Source organism: Xyrauchen texanus, chromosome 2 (genome assembly GCF_025860055.1).
Source record: "Xyrauchen texanus isolate HMW12.3.18 chromosome 2, RBS_HiC_50CHRs, whole genome shotgun sequence".
In the NCBI taxonomy this organism is placed as follows: domain Eukaryota; kingdom Metazoa; phylum Chordata; class Actinopteri; order Cypriniformes; family Catostomidae; genus Xyrauchen; species Xyrauchen texanus.
Window position 1 is genome coordinate 16050478 of NC_068277.1, and position 26195 is coordinate 16076672.

Sequence of the window (26195 nt, forward strand, 5' to 3'; positions counted from 1 at the left end):
GTTTGCTTGAATCTAGTCTTGGGACTCACATTACACAGAAAGAATTTATGCTCATATGATTGTAAGGGATTGCAAATAGAATGAAAGTGTGATCTTGGCATTTTAAGAATCGTCATTGGGATTGTACAAATGGAGATTAAGTTGAAAATCTATATTTTTGCCCGGCCCTAGAACCAAGCACGTGAGAAAGATCAAGTATGTCTGTGAGACAAACTGTGAATCCTGCTGGATCAGTTTCAGTCTCAGTCTCTTTTGTGCCTCACAGAAGCATCTCACACTGTAATGAAAACATCACAATATATCACGTTACATTGATCTAAGTATAAATAAAATATCGTCAGAAAAATTATCGTGATATATCGATATTTGAAGATATCGACACAGCCCCAGCTTCCATGGGCATTCACACATTTTTAAGTGTGGCTTAAGTGTCCAAATACTTTTTGGAGCTACTATACATTTGACTGAAAGGACTCAGTTTAATAGAATAACTTTTTGTTTTGTTTTTGTTTGTTTTTTTCAAGTTCTGATGAAAACACCATCATGAAACTTTATCCCACAATCTTTCCTTTTCATTCAGATACCTGCACTCAAACAATATTGCTATTATTCCAAGGTAATTGTAACACATAAGTTACAATTTAGAAGGATGAGATTCTTCATCTTAATGCATTGGCAACCTGGTGAAGCTGCAGTTCTTGGACCTGAGTGACAATGCTCTGCAAGTCATCTGCCCAGAGATTGGCCAACTGGGTCAATATATAATTGTGGGAGATTTTGAGTTTGAATAATTCTGGGAAAAAATATATTTATTTACAAAATATTATTATCTTCCCTGATAAATCATCCCTGAAATATTTTGTTTTTAGTCATTGCCAAGCTCAGGCATAATTGATTTCAGATATTTAGTTTTAAAAACAAGATGTTTACTCATTATTTGGTCAACTATGTTACAGACAAAACCTGTAAGTTTTAACTTTAAGTAAATGGCAGACATTTAAAAAAATCATTATTCTTGGAAGAATATGTGTCTATTTACCTACCTTTTCAATTAAAATACCCAATTAATTAAGAAAATACACATTTTGTTCAATTGAAACCCCAAATTTCAAGTACTGAAGTAAACGGTCTGTATATTTTGTTTCCAAACTGCTTGATTCATGATAATTTTCTTGATGAAATTATGCTGTGGTATATATTTGACAGCTACTCGGTTTCTATATATTTACTTGGAGATTAGGGAACCATTGAAATACATATATTTTTTAAAAACATAATGGTAACTTAATTGACAGCCCAGTATCATAGTTGACAAAAGTAACATAGTTGACTGGACATGACAAAGTAGGATGATGTATTTAACAAAAACAATCCTAAACTATATCAATTATTATATGTTAGCTAATCTTTTATTGCATTTAATCAAGACCTGTTGAATATTTCATGACATAAAGGAGAAATACAGACACACATCAGTTTACAAGGATCAATCACAACTTTATTAACAAGCACATATATCATAAGCAAGAGATCCTAACATAGAAAACAACAACAACAAAAGTATCAAAAACAGCACTTACACAAAAATTCCACCATGTAAACATTTTGAAAATCTTGTTTGTGGAATGAAATACAGTAGTGCATTGTATTGAACAAAAAATAATAGTGCACTGCAATAAGTAACAATAACCAAATAGTGTTTTATTCTGTTGGTTAACAGAATAAGTGTGCTGCATTGGATCAAAAATTTAATAGTGCAAACAGTTGTATCTCAAAAACATTCATATGTCAGAACCCAAGTAAAACATTGGCATACCCTCCAACTTCCAGGCACCCATGAAACCGCGGAGACAGAACACACTCCCCATTTTCTAACCCAAGAACATGGCCAATTATGGTTTGTTTTTCAATGACTTTGTCAAGCTCAATCAAGTAATCTTTGAGTGTGTGTGTGTGTCTTTATCAGTGCGTGTGTGTATATCAGAGGTGTATAGTCCAGGTGCCAGAAAGTAGAAATCCTGTCCAGCAGCTGTTCCAATCATCACTAAACCAGCTCCTCTACCAGGTAGATGAGCTCGTTAGTGAAAACACCTGTTCTAGATGTAGAGGCAGATCCAAAAACATGGCAGGATTTTTACTTTCTGACACCTAGACTATACACGTCTGGTGTCTATATGTGTGTGTGCTTGACAGTGTGCTTGTGCCACGTGTTTGTTAGCGCGCGTGTGTGTGTGTGTGTATGCGCATGTCCTTAGCCATGAAGATATGATTTGGCAATATCTTCCCACACATCTCTTTTTATTTCAACATCACGTGCTGTGGGGCAGGAATCAACCTGAGCATATCCTCGAATGGATACCAGAGCGCATCCTCTCGAACATGTCATGAATGTCAACTATGTTACTCTTGGTCAACTAAGTTACCTTTGCAGAGTAACATAGGTGACTGGTAACCTAGTTGACATTTTTGCTGTTTTTAGGGATAAAATCAAAATGGTTGCCTAGCACCCGACACCACATGGCATTTTACGGAGAGGTTCTTCTGAATATTATATGTACAACTGAGTAAAATTGAAATTCAAAGTTATTTATGAATTCATTGTAGTAACATTGTTGACATATGATAAGTACACATTTGCCCCAAGCACTACTTTAGGTGAAATAACTGAAAATGTGGAGGGAGAACATACCTTGGAGTCTTGCTAGTTTTCTCTTCAGGAGGAAATGACATCATGTGGAGCAGGTCATGTGATTTGGAAAACACACTCTTCCTTGAGGGGTGTATTTGCTATGGGTAACTTAGATGACAGCGACTTCTCGGACACATATTCAATTTGTCAATTTCTATTGAAAATGTGACATATTGCCCAAAAAGACACATTGTTCACAATTACCTCAACTTAATGTAAATAATATAATTAAAACTGTTTTTGAATAAGTTTTTAAAATGTTTTTTTAGGTAATGAGATTGTGGTTGTAATTCATTTCGGATGGTTATTTAGTTGACATTTTAGGGATATCTAGTAAATTTTTATAAATAAATGATTATTTCCATAATAATTAACTATGGAATTTGTAAAGACAAGATCATGAAGAACACTGAAGACTTTTAAAATTGTATTTTAATAAGCATGTTTGCGAGATAAATCTCATGGACATGAAAACTCCCTCAATTTTATATTGACCCAACTGTGCTCATTACAACACCAGCGATTACCCAACAAGCAGCAAATATTTCTCCCACAAGGTGAATCATGCATACAGTATGTTTAAACCTCTCATCTAACATTGCTCAACATTAAATTATATATATATCTATATATATATATATATATATATATATATATATATATATACTGTATATATAACTAAATCATGTTATGTATTGATCCACCAGTGCTTCTCTGACTTCCACTGTAAGTGCAATTTGTTAAAAAAATAACTTATGTTGTCTTGCAGTCTTCGAAATGGCTTGATCACCTAACCTTTTTAAAAATGATACATCTCTCATGATTTACTCACCCTTATGCCATCTCAAACTCGTATAACCCTCAGCGGAACCCAAAAATGAAGATATTTTGAAGTTGGAGAAATATGATGTGTTTTTATCCATACAATGCAAGATGGGATCCAAAAATTTCAAGCTCCAAAAAGGACATAAATGCAGCATACCACTCGAGTGGTTTAATCCATGTCTTTTGAGGTAATACAATCAGTTTTGATTGAGAAATATACCTTTTTTTCCCACAATAAATTTTAACATCAGCACTCTCATTGGCATGTTTATGAGCTTCTCTCATTGTATGGATATAAACACATCATACAATATTCTTGAAATTATCTTCATTTGTGTTCTGCAAAAGAAAGAAAGTCATATGAGTTGAAAATGGCATAAAGGTGAGTAAATCATGAGATAGTTATTTTGGATGAACTATTCCTTTAATAGAAAATAAGGGAACATATTTAATTGTTCCTCATTCTAAATATTTTTTTATAATGTGTAATAGATTTCCAGCAATACATGTCCAGAGATTAATTGCATTTGGACACTTTAAAAGGAATTTTATTATTTTTCCAAATGCTCTGATAAAGCGCTTTTCTTCCATGCAAATGTTACTAAAGAGTCATTTTAGTTTAATGGACACATTTTCTTAAGTTCCTGGTACATTGCATTCCCTTTCAAGTTTTGACTGCAATTATTTCTTCGCTTGCCAGCTAAGTATGAGGAAAATACATTTCCAGGAGCTTTTAAACGTCAGTAGACAATAAAATGGGTGAACGTCATTTTGTGAAGATTGTTTTTTTTAAGCCTGGCTTGTAAATAAGAACACAAGCCTATAGTTTTTTTTCCTCTTATCTTTATGAACAGCTTGCAACTCATAGAATCTTTCTAGATTTTAATTTCCAACTGAAGTACTAGTTCTATCGGGAAGGCTTGAGTGAAGTTTAAGATGCCATTTATTTGATAAATGTAAAACATAAATTAATATCTCTCTCTTTGGCGTAGGCCCCGTCCGGCAGTCCGAGGGAGTTGTACCGTCATGTCCTGACGGAGATAGGAGGCAGGGGCGAGGAGCCTACCCCCGTGCGGGACAGGGCTCAACTGGTGGTGGTGGGGTGGTGGAGGTTGCAGTGTTAGCACACTGAAACAGCAATGTGATAGATTGTGAGCAGACTTATAAAGCAATGGCTTACATGCGATTTGCTGGGAATTACCCACCTAATGATGTGATGATGTACAGCTGCTAGTCTTCCCGCTAGAACTATGCTGCGCTTCCATTTCTTGCAAGTAAGCAAGCGAGTAGTGTCAAAGTTTTTGGTGAAATAATCCCAAAAAGGAGATATCTCTGCCCTCTTCACTCTGAAACTTTAAATCCTTCTAACCATGAAGGAATATTGATCAGAAATGGAAAGAGAATAAGGGATTAGCAAATGAAATAGTGAATTGTGAAGTTGAAATAAGGCACAGCAACATGATGATTAAATAGTTTGAAGGAGTTTTCTTCTGTTTTGCCATAAACAGATTGTGGGAACATGACTAAGCTCTTTGACACTCTCTTTAAACACTTTGTTCCAAAATACTCGAGCAAAGTCATCTTATATCTTTTTTATTGCTCTTTCCATGGTAATTGGTTAAAGTTTCATCTGAAGCTGAGACTGTTCATGGCTTTAATTTATCACACAGAAAGTGACCAAAACATGTTGTGAAAGTGTTTTACAATGCATTGTTTAAGCACATTCTAACATGATTTAACTATCATAGATTTTGTATTGTGTTTCAAAGCCTGACACATACAGTACATATGTCACATATGTTATCTTGATTCATTTTTCAAAATTACTTCATTGAAACCACAACAAAAATGTATATGTGCTTGTGCTGGTAGAGCTGGGTGATCTGAGAGAGCTGGAGACTTTCAATGTGCCCATGAACCTCCTGAAGACTCTGCCGGAGCGTCTGCACCAGTGTCTGTCCCTGCAGTGCCTGATAGCAGACCACAACTAACTGCACTGCCTTCCTCACCAGCTCTGCCTCCTGCCTGACCTCAATGAGCTCTCCATGGCCGCCAACTGCATCACCTCGCTGTCTCTGGGTGAGCACACACACACATTCTTCAGCTGCTTCAAGAAAGAGTAATTTTATGGTGGTAAATATAACATAGAAAGCAGTATACACAAACTTGTTTTTATATCATTGTGGGGACTCTCCACAGACTTCCATGCATTTTATAGATTTTATACAGATCTAATGATAATTTCTAACCCTAACCCTACCCCTAAACCTAACCCTCACAGAAACCTTTTTGCATTTTTACAATAAAAAAAAAACAACATTGTTTAGTATGTTTAATAAGCCATTTTCCTCTTGGGGACCGCTGGCTGGGTCCCACAAGGTAGGTGATCTCAGGTTTTACTATCCTTGTGTGGACATAGGCCACACAATGTAGTATACACATGCATGCTTTTACTCACTCATTTACTCACCCTTATGCTGTTCAAAACCCATATGCTTTTTTTTTTCTTGGAACATAAAAATAGATATTTTAAGCAGCTCTATTCCATATAATAACAGTTTATAGTGTGCAGGAGCTGTCAAGCTTCTAGAAGGACAAATACTATAAAGCACTATTAAAGGCTCAGTATAAAGACCTCATAACAGTTGTCTATACGACAAGTGCAATATATTCCAAGATTTCTGGGGCTATACAATGTGTTTAATGTGTTGTATGGACTACTTTTATGGTATTTTATAATGATTTATTTTCTCTTTGGACCTTGACAGCAGTGGTCAATATGAACTGTTTTTGTATGGAAAAGAGCTGCATTATGATTCTTAAAGAAATGATTGTGTTAAGATTGTACTGGGAGGCAAAATCAATTAGGGACAATTTGAGGCCAGTGTATTTTCTTTTTGCTAGCCAGCTGACACTGTCATGTCATTTTACAGATACATCAGTGATGAAAATAAATTCAAATTATATTCGTCTTTTCTTCGAGGCAGCACAAAAAAAGAAAGAAAAGATGATTGAAACAGGCAAATTGCTAGCAATGCAGACACAGTGTTTGTCTTGTACTGTGTGAACTTTAGAAATGCATGTATTTTTTAAAACCAAAAATTATACAATTTTGGGCCTTCATTTCAAGCCTTTATTCAGAAAATTATTGCATTCAGCGCCTTTACTTTATTAAAGGACCAAAGAGGACCATTATAGTTGTTACCACAACACCTGTGACCCCCTCCACCCAAAATGGTTTGGTCCCCCCAATGTTCAAGACGTGGTTACAGCCTTGACTAATACCAGTGAAATTTCACAGTTCTCAATACCGATTTTGATACCACTGCAAAAGTATGCTAATATGGTAATGTGCTGTTGAACTCGATCCTTTATTTCAATGTAAATAATAAATCAAAAGAAAGCATGTGTACCTCAATTAAGTATGCATTGCTTAAGTGATTTTAAGTAGGGCCGTTCTGTAATCTGTTTAATTTGTTTCTTCAAACCATTTTTCCTTTATTTATTTTTTATAATTTTCTATAATTTTATGTTTTAAAGTTTAATTTCATCATTTAATTTGTGCCTAATAAAATAAATTCTTAAAACTTTTAACAAGTAAAAATAGAACAATTACTTTTCAACACACCGTTGCATTTTAACAAACATATTCAGCACTCTTACATGCTAGCGATATATTGCTTAATTTTAATTTTTATTTATTATTAATATTATTATGGTGAATATTAAATGTGACTATACAGCTGTAATATATTTATTTTGCAATTCATCCAATGTCAGGCATCTAGCTTATTTTTAATATGTCTTTTATTTTGACAGGAACACAAGCTCAAATAAGCATTTGAGCATTTGAAAACAGTCGTGTGTTTGTCACGTTCCTGTCTTGTCTGGCCTATGTTCTCTGTTTCACCCATCACGTTTATGTCATGTTTCCGTGTTGTCTGGTCCGTGTTTTCCGTTTCACCCGTCACCGATCCCGTTCCATGTCACGTTTTCCCTGTTGTCCGCCCTGAGTCTCACTGTCCGTGTGATAAACCACAATTCCCACAATTCCTGGGAATTATATATATATATATATATATATATATAGGTTTCATAGGCTACTTTGCCCGCCCAGTCCGCACAGTGCCACCTTCACCTGCCACCCATTGGGTATTGCACCGATCTGCTATTTCTCTCCCTACAGGTGATTGAGCCTGTCACCGTTGGGCATCGCAACAGTCCCATATTTCTCTCCTTGCAGGTGTTGGGCCCACAAGGAGGCAGCCCCATATTGTGTCTTCAGGCTGTGCCCCATGGATCAAAGACCAGCCACCACGCGCTCGCCTACGAACCCCTGTCCCATGCCTGGCTCCAAGAGAGGGCCTCTGTTTCCATGTCCCAGGCAAGGTTGCTGTATTTCCTGCTGGCACATCATAGGGGAATTTTATATTGATCTTCATCTGGCCTCTTCCATTGTACCAATTTGCCAAAGAAGACCCTCCCTGCAGAGGTGGTTCAGGCATGCCCAACTGGCAGGAATCCCCAGAGAAGACACAGAACATGCTGGAAGGAAATATATATTTCTTGGCCTGCTTGGGAACGCATTGGGATACCACAGGATGAGCTGGAGGATGTGGCTGGGGAAAAGTACGTATGGGCTGCTTTGCTTAGCTACTGCCATGGTGACCCGGTCCTGGGTAATCGGCAGAAGATGGATGGAAGGAAGGATACGTTGCGCATACATAGAACTGATCGGTTCATGCACCAAAACATGATTCATGTAATTGATGACTGATTAATATTATTATAAATCATGACAACCAACCTAATTTACACTTTTGTGCTTTTCTTTATGCAAAAGCTGGAAGTTGAATAGGCTAATTGCAATAATGATAAAGTGTTTAATTATTTAGTTGGTCTAAACAAAAAATTTTATGATTGTCCCTGGCAGCAGCGCATCCTCACGTGTTGCTCACTATGATGGGTCCTCAAGATGATCCGGAGGCATACCTTGAGCAGCTCCGTGACGCTTGCTGGTGGTGGGTGCTGGCTTAGGAGGACAGCGATGCCGATGACGTCATCATCCTGGTGGTGCTGGAGCAGTTTGTCTCCCGGTTACCGAAGGGGACAGCAGAGTGGGTCCAGTGCCACCGACCAGCATCTCTGGTCAAAGCGGTTCAGCTGGTGAAAAACCATCTGACAGCATATCTGGGAGCTGGCGTGCAATGCACTTTCTCACACTTATGTCTCCTCCCCACCCCCCCCCCTCCTCTTTCCATCCTGTTCAGTTTCCCCACAAACAGGGGACAATTTCCCCAAGACCTGCTCCCTGGTCATGGGGGTTCCCTGCTCCAACAACCCTGTCTCTCCCATCTCTTCATCCCAAGTTAAGGAGTCCACTGCCACAAGTGTGGATGGGAGGTTTGGGCAGGTCTGCTGGAGTCACGGGGAGCCGGGTCATGTCTGAGAGCAGTGCCCTATAATGGAGGTGGGGGCCTTGATCCAGACGCCCGACACACCACAGACAACCTCCAACTGAGCAGGGACATGAATATTAAGGGGGGTACATACCAAGCCTTGGTGGATTCAGGTTGTAATCAAACCTCCATTTATCAATGCTTGGTTCAAACCAGGGTATTGGAGGCAAATAATCTGGTGAGGGTGATGTGTGTGCATGGGGATATTCGTGATTAGGTATGAGATGTCACACAGCGAGTTGGGGAAGTAGTTGACTATGAGGTGGTCTGTACGGATAGGGGCAGGGCACATCACATTAACCACCTCAACCTCCTAAACCTATGGAAAGAGGCGGTCCCCATGTCGTTGGTGAAGGTGGTTCCGGAGAGGGAGGAGCTTGGACCGGTGGTGAATCTAAAAGCCAATCACTTTACCCCGGTCACTTGTGGAGACCATTTCTCACCAACGTATGGAGGTTACCAGGTTGCAAAATAATTTCTCTGACGTGGCCTCGCCTCTCCCTTCCGCATACCCGAACACAATAAACAGGTAGTATGGGAAGAATTAAAGACCATGCTTGATATGGGGTAATAGAAGAATCACACTGTAATTGGGCCAGCCTGGTTGTTCTGGTACCTAAGAGTGATGGCTTTGTCTGGTTCTGTGTGGATTATAGGTCATTTAACACGATGGCGAAATTTTAGGATTTTCCAATGTCTCGTATTGAAGAACTGCTCGATTTGTTGGGTGCAGCATTTATTCGGCACAATTTCGATTTGACAAAAAGATATTGGCACATACCCTTAACACTGATGTCCCATTAATAAAATGGCCTCCTCCACACAGTTTGGTTTACACCAATTTGTGACCCTTCTGTTCGGTTTGTTTTGGGCCCCGGCTACATTTCAGCATCTTATGGACAGGGTCCTCAGAATGCTTGCTGTGTATGCTGCTGCCTAATTGGATGACATCATTATTTATAGGAATGATTGGCAGTGGCACATGCAGCATCTGGTGGCTGTTCTGAGCTCGCTGCAACAAGTGGGGCTCACAGCAAACCTGAAGAAGTTCGCAATTGGGCGGCTGGAGGTACGGTATCTGGGGTTTCACTTGGGTCATGTTCAGGTGTGGCCACAAATGTATAATACCGAGCGATTTTGACCAGCCAGAGACGCAAGACCAAAAAGGAGGTGAGCTAGTTCCTGGGGCTGGCTGGCTATTATCGAAGGTTTGTGCATAATTATTCAGACATTATCAGCCCACTGATTGATCTCACTAAATAAGGAGGTCCAGACCTGGACATGGGGCACCTTAAATCATGAGCACATATACTGATCATTTGTTTCTGTCAGATCAGGTGTGCAACAGAGCTCCCCTTAAAGGTTTCCCATCATTTCTTTATAACAAATCATTGGCTTCAGTGGGTGAGTTCGTTTCTTCTGCTACAATGTGCTATCAGACTCCAGAATACAATGTTTTAAAAATGAAAACATAAAACATAAACAGGTTCACCGCAATTGGTTTTGTTTACATTAGTTATTTGAGGTGTTATGTTAATGACACCATTAATTGTTAACACGTTGTCTCGCAAACTCACACATTTGAAAATTGGCCTTTTATCTTGCTCAAGAACCTTAAAGAAGGAGTTGTCTAGCTTACATGTAAAGAGACCAACCACAATTTAGTTTCCAGGGGTAAGTAGATCTAAAATTTGACAATACAGAATAATAGACCCAGCTGGGTGACAGCCGGTAGCTAATTCAAACAGTGCACACAATGTGCATGTAGACTTTGTGGTCAGAATTTTCCTCCATCTAAAAATAAAACTTAATAGTTAATTCACATATATAACACTGAAAACAAGGCAGAATATATGGTTTTGCTCAAGGATATCTAGTTGATGAGTATTTTACAATATATTTGATGACACTAACCTCATAAACTGTCAAATCCAGTGACTGGTTCATCCTCAAGAGCCCTCTTTGTAACAGTCTAGTAACTTGCAAACACATATTTTTAAAGTTGCATAGCAGCCAGCCAATAACATTGGAACTCGTGATTTTTGCCAGCTCTTACCATTATGCATTAGATTGTCAGTACGTCGAGCCGGTGTTCATATAAGATATGAGCTGTGAGTTCATGGTTGTGCACAGGTGCGGTCTTGCTGCTCAGATCTCTGATGTAAACCAACACTCTTTGACTCAGGGAGATGTGACCATTCCTCTCCCTTCTGAAGTGAAGGACATTGGCTCCTAGACTGACCTAGTGTTACCTCTGGAAGAGTTGGCATGCAGAGTCCTGCATGCGGCCCACAACCAGATCAGTACGGGTAAGAGTCTCAAAAAACCTACAACAATGCATCGGGCTGATTTAGGCTCTGTTACAAAAGCTAGTGAGCGGCCTTAAGAGCATTAGGCCCACTCCCACATTCAAAGGCTGTTGCGAACAATTATTGTGCTTTCTAAGATATCTTGTTTTAGCTAGATTTTAAAGCAGCATTGCTTGTTTACTTCCCAAAATGCATTGACTTGCTTTATTAAAAAAAAAAATCATCCAAGATGTTGAATGGAGTCAAGGTAAATGTTAATTAGAAGTTATTCATTCAATACTCTAAAGTTCACTAGGTTTCTGAGATAAACAGAGGTAATAAACAGATTAGTAAATTACTATTTTATGATTTAGATGATGTTGTTGTCCAAATAGACTTGCAGTAAACATATTTGCCTAAGGTTAAGTGCCAATGGTAATTGCTCATGGATCAACCCTTGTGACAGCGTTCACACTTGTTCGCACTAACAGAGCAATCGCACCAGAGTTCGTTTTAATTGAACACACCCTTAAACATGCAGAACATAAGCTTGACGGCACCGCCAATCTGGATATATGGCAGGTTATAATGCACTTCAACATCATTTGATAAGTATTTGATTAATTATTGCTGAAATTATCATCTCTTTTAAATAAAATTAATTTTACCGCCTACTTTCATTTGGCAGTAATAGCGCTAAGTAAATTGTGCAGGGGAAATTGCACTGAGTTTTGTATATGAAGCACAATCTTTAATGAGCCTAATTTACATAAAAAGGAGGTGTTGCACAGAAAGGAATGACAGTGACTTCATTTAAATATTGAAGATATTTCAGTGCTGATTGCGCCCGCTAAACGGAATTGCGCGTGGTTAGTGAAAAAGACACAGGTATTTGTGCTTAAATTCCATGAGCAAAAGTGGCGCAGCTGTTTTGTGAATCTGCCCCATAGTCTCAGCTCATCTCTCGTCTCATTCTCTCTCACTCACTAATTCACTTTCTCACTTATTCACTCCCTCATTCAATCACTCCCCCACTGATTCATTCTCTTTCTCTAACTAATTAATTGATTTACTCCCTTATCCATTCACTTTCTCTCACCCATACATTCATTCACTCATTCATTCACTCTCTCACTCATTCATTCACTTTCTCTCACATTCATTAATTTCCTCATTATTCACTCAGACTCATTCATACAATCACTGTTAATAATTTATTCCCTCCCTCATTCATTCACTTTCTCTCTCACTCATTCAATAAATGCATTCCCTCAATAATTTCCCCTTCATTCATTCATTCAATCATTCACTGTAATTTATTAATTCCCTCATACATTCTCTCACTCATATTGAATACGTATTAATGTATTAAATTCCTCATTCATTCATTATCTCACACATTTATTCACTTTTCATCTACTCATTCACTTTCACTTATTCATTCCTTCACTCTCATGTATTCAATCATTCATTAATTCCCCAATTAATTCACTCTCTCACTTGTTCATTTATTCACTCCTCATCCATTCATTCAATCATTCCCTCACTCATTAGTTCACTTTGTCTCCTATTCACTTATTCATCCCCTAATTCATTCACTCACTTATTAATTAATTCATTCATTCATTCCCTCACTCATTTAGTCACTCTCACTCATTCAATCCTTCACTCTAACTGATTTATTCACTTTCTCGCTTATTCATTCACTCTCTCACTCATTCATTTGCTTTCTCTTATTCATTCACTCATTCACTTTTTCTCTCACTATTCACTCACTCACACATTTATTCACTCAAACTCATTTTCACTCTTTCACTATTCACATCATTCATTCAATCCCATATTTATTCATTCATTCACTTTTTCTCACTCATTTATTCACTTGTTCATTCACTCACTCCCTTTTTCATTCATTCACTCATTCATTAATTTGTTTATTCCTTCATTTACACACTCACTCTCTCTTTCACATGCCTGTTTTCTCTAATCCCCCTCACTTCCTCCATCTGCTCATCTTCCTGCTTGTTTGATTGGTTGAAATGTCATGCATGCGGCTCTGAGCTGTGCTTACTTCACTGCCTGACATGTTCCATCTGTAACGCAACACTGTGCTTTTGTATCAGCATCTCCCAACATAACCCAATCAGCCTGCTCAACTGCAGCTCTCAGCTACTTCACATGCATTAAGAGATCTAATGGACCCGCCAATTACCTCTGACCCTGAGTGTTCGCCTGCTGTTTGAATGTGTGTGTTGGAGGAGTATGTGAGGTAAAGAGAGGAAAGACAACAAGAAAATATTAAAGTGGCTCATTCTGTCCCTGAAATCACAGCATACACTCATGAATTCATCCGAATCTCGCAAAAATAACAACTGCCATATGTTTAAAATTCAAGAAATACATTTTTTGGGAATTCTGTTACATCTGCCTTGTTTTCCTTCGCTTATATTTTTCCTTTTTCACTCTTGGGGTTAACAAGTTAGCCATTGTGTGTGTATTGGTGAAAGCTTACCAGAAAACCCACACTCTTTCAATGTCCATGCATCTAACAGCTTCAAAAATGCTAATTTATGTGGAAGTAAAGCGACGTCTCTTACATGTACAAACGTTAATGTTCATATTTTGAGATCTCAACAGATATGAAAGCTCATTAAGATTCTTTTAATAGGGGTTGGCATTCCAAACCTTTTCAAAACATCCTCTCATTCACTGTAAGGTAGCTGAAAAGGGGTATTAGTGGTTTACTTGAGTTAACCATCAAAAAGTTATTCAGTAGGTTGCTCTCCACCTCTGTGTTTTTGATAATCAGTCATTTGTATTACTTTGTGGGTTTTTTTTTCCCTTATGAAGTCTATCATTATAAGCATACTTATATTTGATCTCACTCGCCCTCTTTTTACTTTTGTGCAAACAGAACCACTGTAAGTTTTGTAGCATACTGCTGCTCAAGCCAGTGTCTGAGGATGTGTGATCTGCAAGGCTGACATCTCTCATCAGACCACACATCACTGCACATGGTGCTTTCATCATCACGGAGGATGTGTTGAATACTGCAAGATACATCATGTCTCACTACACAATAAACATTTGGCAGTTTTTAAGACAGCATTTAAAAGGATGTCCTCATTCCACACATCAATGTGTTGAGTCTTTTAATTACAAAGCAAGAAGTTGGCATAAACCTGTTTTTATTAAAACAATTATTGAATTATTTCTTTCAATGGCCTATTCAAACTGTAAACAATTGTTTACCCCAAGGCCTAGGTAGATCAGCCATTAGTTGCTTCTAAGCAACTAAATTGGCCCAGTTGCTAGGGAGGGTAGAGTCACATGGGGTAACCTCTCCATGGAGTGCATGGTGAGTTGTGCATGGATGCTTCGGAGAATAACGTGGAGCCTCCAAACGCCCTATGTCTCCGCTGTAACGTGCTCAACAAGCCACGTGATAAGATGCGCAGATTGATGTCTCAGACGCGGAGGAAACTGAGATTCATCCTCCACCACCCAGATTGAAGCGAGTCACTACACCACCATGAGGACATAGAGCAAAGGGGTATTGGAGAGAAAAAATAAATACTCAAAACAGATTTAAATGTTAGGAAAAGAGAGAGTACACAAGTTGATTGGCTACCTGATTACATGTCAAAGGACCTATCAGCTTACACCATGTGAGATAATTGGCTTTACATAACACATATCAACATAAAATAAAACCAATTCGAAACTACAATAGAAAAGTTTGAGTGTGAGAGGGTATACATTTTGTATAAACTTTGTATAAATTGGCAGTGCTGATTTAAATCAAGCAGATATCCTCTTCCTTCAAATATTTGTTTTTGCAACCCATCTCAAGAGCAACTCATCTGTCTTGGTGCCTTTTATATCATCTACAAAATTTAAGTCAGCCAAATACCATTTGAACCTTAGAAACTTTAAGCTGCTGGAAAATGGGGCCTGTACATGACTTATTACCACAATCATTGAAAATTGTGATTTCATTAGTAGTCTGTGTGATTGTTTTATACACGTAATTTATATATATATATAATTCCCCTTTGTTCTGCGGTCTGCAGAAAAGCTTCTCTGAATTCACTGAGAATGAAACATCCAGGCCACTGTCCTCAGACATATCATAAATCACATGAATGAAACATTTATTGTAATACATGTTCCTGTCTCAGACACAGTATTCCCTGTGGCAGGCCAACAGATGTCTCTCCTGTCTGCTTTTCATCATCTCACCAAATATTTCTAAACAACAAAGAGATATAGTTGTATAAAACTAAACAGAAAGAGTGGATTTTTAATGAAATACAACACGTTACAACATCAGTAATAAATGATCCATTCGATTATAAGGTAATCGTACCTTTTGTACAGTAATTAGTTGATGGTAATTTTGTATCCACACATGAATAAAACAGATTTGTTCATCACTCATATCCTTCCAATTTCAAAATAGAAACAACAAACAATATGACTGTGAATTGTCATAATCATACAGTATGTATGTAACAGAATACTTTAATGTATTTTTTACATTTACATTTTACATTTATGCATTTGGCAGACGCTTTTATCCAAAGCGACTTACAGAGCCCTTATTACAGGGACAATCCCCCCAGAGCAACCTGGAGTTAAGTGCCTTGCTCAAGGACACAATGGTGGTGGCTGTGGGGTTTGAACCAGTGTCCTTCTGATTACCAGATTACCAGTTATGTGCTTAGACCACTACACCACCACCACTCAATTTTTAATTGTTATTTTTGCAGTGTACTCATAACCCTTGAATTATTTGTACAGCACTTTGAGACCTGCAAATACATAAATAAATGGAGAAATATAGAATCAAATTCAAAGATCGATGTTGCATTTGATTTTTTTTCACAACCATTTATTCATATATTTTATTACTTTTGATTGAGTGGCTACATTAATTTTCATTAAATTCTGCATTTTTTTCTGAATGTGTTATATTTATTTGGTTATGCATGGATTTATTTAAGCATTATATATAAACAAACAAGAGTGCTGTTATACTGAATATCAGCATGGTTGTGTGGCCTTGTATCTACGACTGAATCACATATTCAGCCCAGCAGCAAATTATATTTCTAGTTTGATATTGCTGATATAAAACAGTTCTATGATCAAGAAGTTAATATCAGGTAACTTTCATTTTAAACACAATATAACAAGTTGTTTTGTCTATTATTGCTCCACCAGTGAAAATATTGGCTGCATCCGAATTCCCATTCTGTCAAAATATGTACTGAATCAGATGAAGAACCTATTTCTCAACCTTTGATAAGGTACTTTCTGCAGGTGTGCAGGCATATAATATAAATACTACATCCGCCATGTTGGCATTGCCCTTTGAGCTGTTTGTTCTCTGACCTAACAACACAATTGGTACAGTTCTGATAGTTATGCCCAGATGAAATCTGTAGACTAATTTAGTATCTTCTCTGCTGATTTTTGGGCATAATTTGTGGAATTCTGCTGAATATATATAAACATGCTAAAATATGTTAAACAGAGATGAGTGCAAACTACTACACTCATTTGTTAGCTAAATGCATGATCAAATTAGCCAATAAATAAATTAATAATAATAATCAAGAAACTGCTTAATTCTGAGAATTATTCATTAAAGAATTCTGCTTAAATCTACTGAGTTGTCTGGAGGGTTCTACACACACAGATTCCATCTGTGCCTGCATATGTTTTTTAACACTTGAAAAATGTTGTTATGCTCCTAACATTTCATATTTGATTACTTATTTCTTAGATTCCATGGCCTTAAAGGTTAGGAAAGTGTCCACAAGTGGCACATTTCAGAATCCCAGCAGATGCAGTGTGTAATCTGCTTCTTACATACTGTGGAATTACACATATTCCTCACTTGGAACTTGCTTCTCCGATCAGATTAGAGGACTGGAACTGTTTTAGATTACATTTTTCATTTGGAAGTTTTTCCATATTTAATTCCTCCATATTTCAGATACTGCTGAAAAGGCTCCTCACATGCTCATAAAACTAAATGATAACACCATCTTTCTATTATAATTATGTTATTATTATGAATACACTCGAATGCATTAAGCCTGTATAAAATGGCATGCTATCAGGTGGCTCCTTGACACAAGAGACAGAATCGATAAGTTTATTTGTGAAGTGGGCTGGAAGGTCTTTGAAGGACACTGATGTATGAGAGGGAGGAGCTGTGAGCGCTGGCTGGATGATCCTCCTCATATCTCAGCCGCGCGCACTTAAGAGCCCAGAAATGACACGGGAAAACACGTCATTCCCGTTATTTTAAATCTATTCCTTCAGGTTTACGTTGCTATATGCGTTTCTGTTTTTCATTTACTCGGAAAGAAAAGTATCAAGGTAAGTGATGAATTGGTCTGCTCCAATACAATGTGTTAATACATTTAATTGAACAGTGATACGCTTTTACGAGAATTATATTCTTTCTGGACTTGTTGTTAATATTTTCTAGAGTGTTGATAATATCACTTAAGTTACGCGCAATAGTTTGACGTCATAAAGATACAGCGTTAAATGCCTAGTTAATTATTTCTGTCAGTGATGTAATCCCTATTTTGAAATCACAACATTGAATGTTGTTTACATTTTTTAGTTCGAATAATATATCCTTTAGGTATTATATTCAGTGACACAAATAAACAAGTAGCCTAAATATTCTTTATATCTTTCTCTGTCAGTGAGCTGGATTTTCTGATTATTGACAATATCACAGGCCAGTTGTCTACTTTGACTGGTTTTTAAACAGATGGCTACACTTATTTATGCTGTATTTTGTTTAAAGGAATATTCCTGGTTCAATACAAGTTAAGCTATTGTAGCATAATGTTAATTATCACATAAACACATTTTAACTTGCCCCTCCTTTTGTTAAAATAAAAAAGATGAAGAAGAAAAGAAAAAACCTAGGGAATGGAGCCAATCTGTAAACATTAAAATACTATTTCAAAAGTATAGTCATAAGACGTAAATTATATGCCTGTTAACATGATTTTAATGTGATCAAATCGCTTACTAACCTTTTCTGTGTAAAGTTATAGCAAATGTTACAACTTCATTGCCATGATGATGTCATGTCAACAAACCCTAAAAAGTCTGTAAAAATGACTATTCAAACGACTTTACAGCTCAAATAATAAGTTGCGTCCCAAACCGTACACTTCTGCACTACTTTACGTAATTTTATAGTGTAAGTAGTGCGAGTAGTATTTTTACACTGAAAATGTGCCAAAAAGAAGTGTACTACGAGTACCTGGATGATGCACTTTTTCAACCATCAAAATGGAGAGTGGAATTCGCATGCATAGCAGAAGGAGTTACCAGCAGCGATCTGGCAAAACAATTTTAAATATTGGAGAATATGACAACTAGTGAAAATTCTGTGAAGACAGCACCTTGCAAAATTGACAAAATTGAGTTAAATCCTTTACCATGCTGTGTGAATATGTATATTATTGACATATTAGTGTTGAACTGAAGGTAAATAATGCTTTAAGCTAGCAGCACAATGCTTGTGCTGCTAGCTTAGGTTTGCATTGCTTGGGTTTGATACACCAATTCTCTCAGCTGTAAAACGGCGAACACTTCCGTGTAAAAAAAAAAAAAAAAGTATTCCAATTGGGAAGATATTACAATTTGAAAATACATACACTACATGGCTGAGTGCATAGTACATTTTGTAAGTGCATAGTGTATAGTGTGTCATATGGGACACAGATATAGACCAATCCTATTGTATACAAAAATTCAGTGCATGCGCAGTAAGTGGCGGCAGAAAGCAGATAGACTGTTGTGTTAGATTTGACAGATTAGATGATTAAAAGAAAGTATGACACAAAACCATCATGAATACACAAATATTCTTAGCTATACAATTATTATAATGATATGAGTTAATAAAATATCTGTAATAATGTTCGCTTTATATGTTTGCTGCAAAGAATTGAGTTGAAATGATCTCTTCAGTCCAGTCAGCTCTGTTGATGGCTTGAAGCCACAGCCCTCCCACAAGAACCCTCAAAATAATTTTTCAACAATGGAATCCGCTAAAAGTTTACTGTTTGCGATCGCTTTCTGCCACCACTTCCGTGTGTGACTTAAGTGGTGACGTTGCCAAAGAATTGGTATATACATGAGTTTTAAAAGAAGAATTAATGTAAGTGCTTTAATAAAATTATAAGCTTCACATTTCTGCTTTTAAACCCTCCAAAAAAAGTGCCTCACTGTAACTTTTTATGGTAATCAACATTATGTCACAAATGCTGTTAATTGAGCTTAACTTGTCTTGAACATGGAATAATTATTTAAGTCCTGTTGTTTATCTAAGTGTTTTGTCACTTATATGTTACATAAATAGTACACGATTATATTGAACTATATAACCTATACAATCACAAAAGAAAAAAAAAAAAAGAAAACATACACAAGTTGAACAAGTATACATGTTGCTTTTAAGTTTTTATTTGAGGAATAACTATACAATACTCAACTTTAAGGTTGAACTATTTTTGCTGTTTCTTGATATTTATATTTGGGACTTGATCTACTTTTTAATTAGATTTCATAAAGTGCTCCTCAAAAAGATGTGTCTGGCTTGTTTAATAAATTGCATGCTCTGCCATGATCCTGTGATTATTTTTAAACCAGTCCTGTTTTCGTGTTCCTGGATGACAGTTTGTTTACCTGTTAAGTTGACCATAATAGCCCACTGTGGTCTGCACTCAGATGTCACATTTCACAGTAATAAGGGTTCATACAGTGAGTCAAAAGATGACAGTACCAATCTTGGCCTTCTTTCACAATTTAGTGCATATTTTATAGTCATAAACCTTTGAATATAAGAAGAAATAATAAATATAACATTGGAGCGCACCAGAACATTCACAATTTGTCAGAAGAGAGCAGTCCACTGCTTTCATAAGCATGTTGTCCAGCTAAAGTTTGGCCATGTTCTCTTGTATATGTTTAAACCCCTAACCAAAGATTATTCAAGTTCCTCAAAGTTATGAAACATGCCAAATTAACTTAGACAGTAATGAGATCAAATTGAGACTTTTGCTTGCATCTCATGCTTCTCGGATTTTCAGACCCCCGTAATCTTACATGTACCTTCTCTAGAGTTTCAGAAGACAAATTCTCAACAAACTGTTTTGTCTGTGGCTAATCTGTGCTCATATTTGCCATGATACACCACTCGGCAATCAAAAGTCAGAGTTTCAATATGAACTAAATTTCTTATCAAATTCTTCCAAGATGAAATTATCTGAGCTATGATATACACATACATTTTACAGCTCTACACTCTTACTGGATGTCAACAATTGTCTCATTTGTGTCTCTTTTTATGTCTCTTAAGGAATTTTAGGAAAAATATCTGAGACATTACTGCATACATAAAACTTAAGTCTCATGAGCTTTAAAAGACCAACTTCTTGTGATTCAAATTTCCTCTCAATAGTCTTGTAGCAATACTGTAAATTGCAAACTAATGCATGATGTTTCTGGGGTTTTTTCTGTTTACTGTACATATTGGCAAAATACCCACATAGAGCTAAAACCCATTAAACAACCCATTAACAATCCATTAAATTTCTTAAACTCTACATTTAACCTTAAGTATCCACTGCATGTTTACATACTGTAGTTCTTTCATAAATGGCCTCTATGGGATTTTTAAGTTCCCCTGCTTCAGAGGAATTAATTGCACACTGCTGTGGGGGTCCACTAGCCATCAGCTCTAACAACAGAACCATAAACCCCTGGCTGCCTTCTGTCTGACCACCGCTCTCGCACGTTTGAAACTGTAGATTTACCATCTTTCAAAAATTATACTTGATAAATGAAGAAATCAAATATAATTGTTTCTAAATATTACCTTCCCAGTTTGCCCTCCTTCAGACACATTAAGCTTGCTCTTGTGGACTGTAAATGGAAACGTCTACACTTTGCCAAATCAAACTGTACATTAGATTTGAGGAAGGAGCATGAGTGTGGTTTATTAGACTCTCTGTTAAGATTCAGTGATCACGGCCAGACCTGAGGGCTTGAGGGCTGGCGCTCTGCCTCTAGCACTTGACAGCAAATGGCTCTCCGCCTTATTACTTATGAGAGTAGCCTGTCTGGCAATAGTTAATACAGTTCAGTATAGTGCAGGATTGACTTTGACATAATTCTCTTGTGAACTTCTTTATACGTATTATGTTAACATGCTGAACAAGATACAGTATAGTTTAGAATTACAAGTAATACGTTGCATTAATTCATGAATTTGATGCATTAAAATTAAGTAATAAACATAATTCTTAACAGTCATTTGTGAGTATTTGGTTTACAAGCCGATCCAAGAGTCAACAGGAAATCAAGATTGGCATTATTAATTTTACTACATGCTCCTGGTTTAACTGTGCATGACTAATCACAGAACATGATTCCAAAGAAGAAGAAAACATTTGTTCCCATAATCTTCAATCAAAATGTAATAAATGTTCCACCTCTAAAACCACTTATCTTTTCAGCTTAAGTTACCAAGGTCGTGTGGGCTATTATTGGTTAATGTTAACCAATTCCCAAATAGCTATTTAGCCATTTCTGAGCAAACAATGTAAAAAAATATGCCCTCCAGATGTAAACACACATTATATAGACACCAGGGTGATGTATGTGTGCTATCAGGGATACATTTTGTATTAGCATATCCATTTACCCACCAGATAGCACATATACATCTCTGAGATGTCTGTTTTAGATCTATACAATTCAGATAACATTTTTATTTTCTATGGTCCACGATATGTTGGTGCATTCGCCATATTGGGTAGGTCAGTGCCGTCCATCACACATTAATGTAAATTGACAGATACGGTCAGCACAAATTGTCTTATCCAGCCAACTTTCAGATTATCTGATTTTCCATAAACATTGGGCAATATTTGAGATAATAAAATAATCCTTGCTTCACTTCTAAAACAGTTTTTTTTTTTTGTAGCAAACTGCAAATAAAGTCCTCTACAAATTAATAAATCATGGCAATACTGAATATTAGAACCCAGTCAGTCAATTCATTACATTGATTTGAGGCCAATCAGGCTAATCATCCAAGGAGACGGATTAAATGCAGTCAGATGCAGCAGTTCAAGAGAGAGAGAGAGAGCCACATGCTCTCTTTGTTTAAATTAAATATTACTTTGACCGTTCAGACGGTTTCTGCCTCCTCCTTGCCCATTTTATCCCTGTTACTTTGGTGCCGGGAAGGAGGAGGGATGCGCCGTCGTAGAGTCCTCGCCATTGCCATACGCTCAAAGGAGTAGCTGCGGCCGGGGGACGGAGGAGTTGCTGCTGGCCACCTGGAGTGGTGGAGCCGCTGCTAGGGGTGGAGGGGCTCGCTACTGGCCGCCAAAACGCGGAGGGGTGTTAAATACGCCAGGGGTCGGAGGACTCACTCCTGTCCGCCCGGGGAGGAGCAGCTGACTAGGCGACGATGTGTCTGGGGACCGGCGAGCAATTTTTTCTCTCTCTACTCTCTTTTGCTGTCGCTCCACCTAGCCCTTTCTCTCTCCTCTTTTTTTTTTTTTTGGCATGTGAATCTAATCAGTGGCGAATTTGCGGCATGTTTGCTTAAAATTTGCCATTAACTACATATTAGTAGTAACTATATTTTAATATTTACTATCAGTGAATAGAATACCCAAAACAACTTCTTTTAGCCAGTCAAATTGATTCAGGGACCTAAGGGGACAGAGGGGTTAATCAATTCTTCATGACACCAGTCAGCATTACTAAAGGTTTCAGCAGTAATATACCTATAACACTAGTTTTGAAAATGAAGCATTACCACTGGGATATGTCGAGGTGGTGTATTTCACTCTGGCATTGAATGGCTACATTTGACCATACAATCAATTCCCCAGGGATAAAATCAAGTCTGGGATTGTTATTCTGGGATTTTTTGAAGAATAAACCATTAGAGTAGCAGCATAATTTTCTCTTATACATTTTTTTTCAACCTCTACAATAGTGACCATGTCGAACGAACTCTATTCCTCCATATTGTTTCATTACTGTAACTGCTCTGGGAATTCAATTCCAACATTTTTTTAATTTAGAACTTCTGAAACTTCTGAATAAAGAACTGTCAGATTGATAATCTTAGAATGTGGTTCACTTCAGTGTGAAAGCCATAGTTCCTTTCATACAGAACTTTCACTCCACATATGTGACTTAAAAACAGCTGTTCTTTTTACTGGGAGATCACTCTTTTGACCTTGTCCATAATGAGGATCACTGGAGGAATCCTGACCTAATTGCATTTACCTAAGTCTTCTGCTAATCCTATTCATCAAGCCAATCCTCTTCTAGACTTGTTAAGGGTCTTTGGTGTAACTTTTGACCCTGTAATGGTAGAATTACATAAATGATCACATATTTGCTTGTGTAGGTTTATGCAGGTATAAGAAAAGCATTATTGGTATTTGTGCAAGAAAAATAGGTTTGTGTATAGGATATTTAATATTTTATAGGAGAATTAATTAGTCTTATAGAGGTTTGGGGGTTTGTTGTCTTCACTGTTGTTTTATTTAGTGGGTTCAGGTTATTTTGTATGTAGCCTTACTTATGTGAATGTGGTTCATCTAATTACATTTGTCTTTGCCTAAAATGTTGCTTGTTCAATGCTGATTCATTAATTGTTTTCTATGCAAACAGTGAATTGATAAAAGGTCCATAATATACAGTGGTTTCAAGTTGATTATAACTAATTCAAAGAAAACATGAGATTATAGTGCATTAGTTCTCAGCGTGAGCTCTATGATATCATAAGAATCAAACACAGCAGGATGGAGTCAATGGGAGCCATCAGTAGCTCTTAAGTCTGGATCTCAGCAGGAGCTCTTTGGTTGTGTGTGCTTTAGTCGTAACATAAATAGGAAGTCATGCATTCGCTGAATGCATGACTTGGGCAGAAATATTTTTATTCTAAAAAATAGATATAGTTGTAGAAATACTTTATGTGGGGGAAGCTTAAGATCTTATTAATGATGCTTTCTAAGCATTCATACTTACCATTTGTAAAAGAGGATAAATCAAGCAAAAATATCCCATTGATTTACTTTGAAGGAGGGACCTAAACCAAAATTACATTAGCCCTGTTCACAAATGCAACCAGGTTGTACATTTGGTAAATGTACCAAATGTGCTGCTCACACATAACATCAATAAGGACATTTTTAGGTAATGATACAACTTCACATTAAGGAAAATTGCTAGAGCAAAATTGACCAGTATTTTCAAAAGGGTCATGTTTACACATGACCTCTAAACTGGAGTTTGTAGGTAATATTCTGGAAAAGGCTGTGACCTAGCAACCAGTCAGAACACCCTAAGAACCACCTAGCACTGCCTAAACAACCACCCAGATCACCCTAGCATCCGTATAGCATAGCAAAGCCCTGGCAACCACCCACAACACCCTAGCATTGTGTTGGTAAGTTCTGCTTGGGCAGTCACCACTCACATTGCTTCCATATGTAAAATAAGAAAAAAGTTCTTCAATGTTACAAATAAATGATTTCCATGTTACAAATAAATGAATTTAATAAATAGTTTGTTGGGTTGCAATTTCATCTGAAAATGTATTTCATTTGTGTGGTTGACCACTCAAATCTGATTGTTCACAGATGTTTTTCAGGCAGTTGTCAAGAGTAATGAATAAACCAGTCCAGGATATTGTACAATGAAATCTTGATTATAGATTCAATATATTGATATTTTGTAAATCAAAATAAGTACTTCTGACAGTAATAGCATGAAACAATCTAGTTCAGTTACATCATAATAAAAAACGTATTACATATACAGGTCTCTGTTTGAACAGGAAAAACATGTGTATAATAAAATTAAATAACAACAAAGGAATAAGATATATGAGGCCCCTGAAGTCAGATGTTTTCCAAAACAGTCTTACAGAAAATGGACTTGATTGTGTCAGTCTGCATTTATTGTGGAAAAAAATCACACAGCACTTAATTACCAGACAAACCTAGGTTAGAGGCAGTCAGACTCAAGACCACAGAGTACAGTGTCATTGTCATGTTTTTTTATTATTATTATTATATATTTTTTAAATAATTTATGTAAGTGGGCCAGACATGCACTCAGCTCCAGAGCATGGCTATAATCAAAATTATGTCATGTTTATGCGCTATGCAACAATGCCAGTTGTGTTTCTGAGTGAATTGTATTGGTCTGTCTGTCCATGTGTTGGAAACATTCATCCATTTGGATAACTCATTGGAAATAACATTCGTTTTTTGTTCAGTGCATGGAACTTCTGCATCTTGTAGATTTATTATGAGAATTTAAATGGGTCAAACACAGTTCAGCTCAATTCAGTGATTTCCCATTTGTTGTTGTTGTTTTTTTTTTTTATCTTCTTTCTAATAATGCCTGTAAACCGATTTGCAAATTATGGAAATCTCTTAGAAATAATTTTACTTCAATTTTAAAAAAGTAGATGTGAAATGCTGCACATGGGACACTTGAGAAACTTGAGAGATAAATTAATCTATGAATGGAATATTGAAACGAACCATCTGAACAGAATGATTAACTAAATTGAATCAGAATTCTCAATGCTAATTCAATTGCAGCTCTACAGCTTCAACGGAATAGTTCCCAGTCATACACCAAAAATCTTTACATTTTTGCATCTGGCAGACACTTTTATCCAAAGTGTGCAGTGTAGTGGTCTAAACCACGTAACTGGTAATCAGAAGGTTGTTGGTTTGAACCCCACAGCCACCACCATTGTGTCCTTGAGCAAGGCACTTAACTCCAGGTTGCTCCGGGGGGGATTGTCCCTGTGCACGGTAAGTTGCTTTGGATAAAAGC

General features: G+C 37.0%; 1 protein-coding gene and 1 pseudogene across 2 annotated transcripts in view; both read left to right on the forward strand.

Moving 5' to 3' along the window:
- Positions 1–671: 671 nt before the first annotated feature.
- LOC127652929 (leucine-rich repeat-containing protein 28-like) lies at positions 672–11209 on the forward strand (annotated as a pseudogene).
- Positions 11210–17518: 6309 nt separating this feature from the next.
- The window catches only part of mef2ab (myocyte enhancer factor 2ab), a 34862-nt gene continuing 26185 nt past the window's right edge, over positions 17519–26195 (forward strand). For both annotated transcript variants that reach the window (XM_052152045.1, XM_052152054.1), the window contains exon 1: positions 17519–17654. The gene's annotated coding sequence lies outside the window, so the exon portion shown is untranslated. The remainder of the gene's footprint in view (positions 17655–26195) is intronic.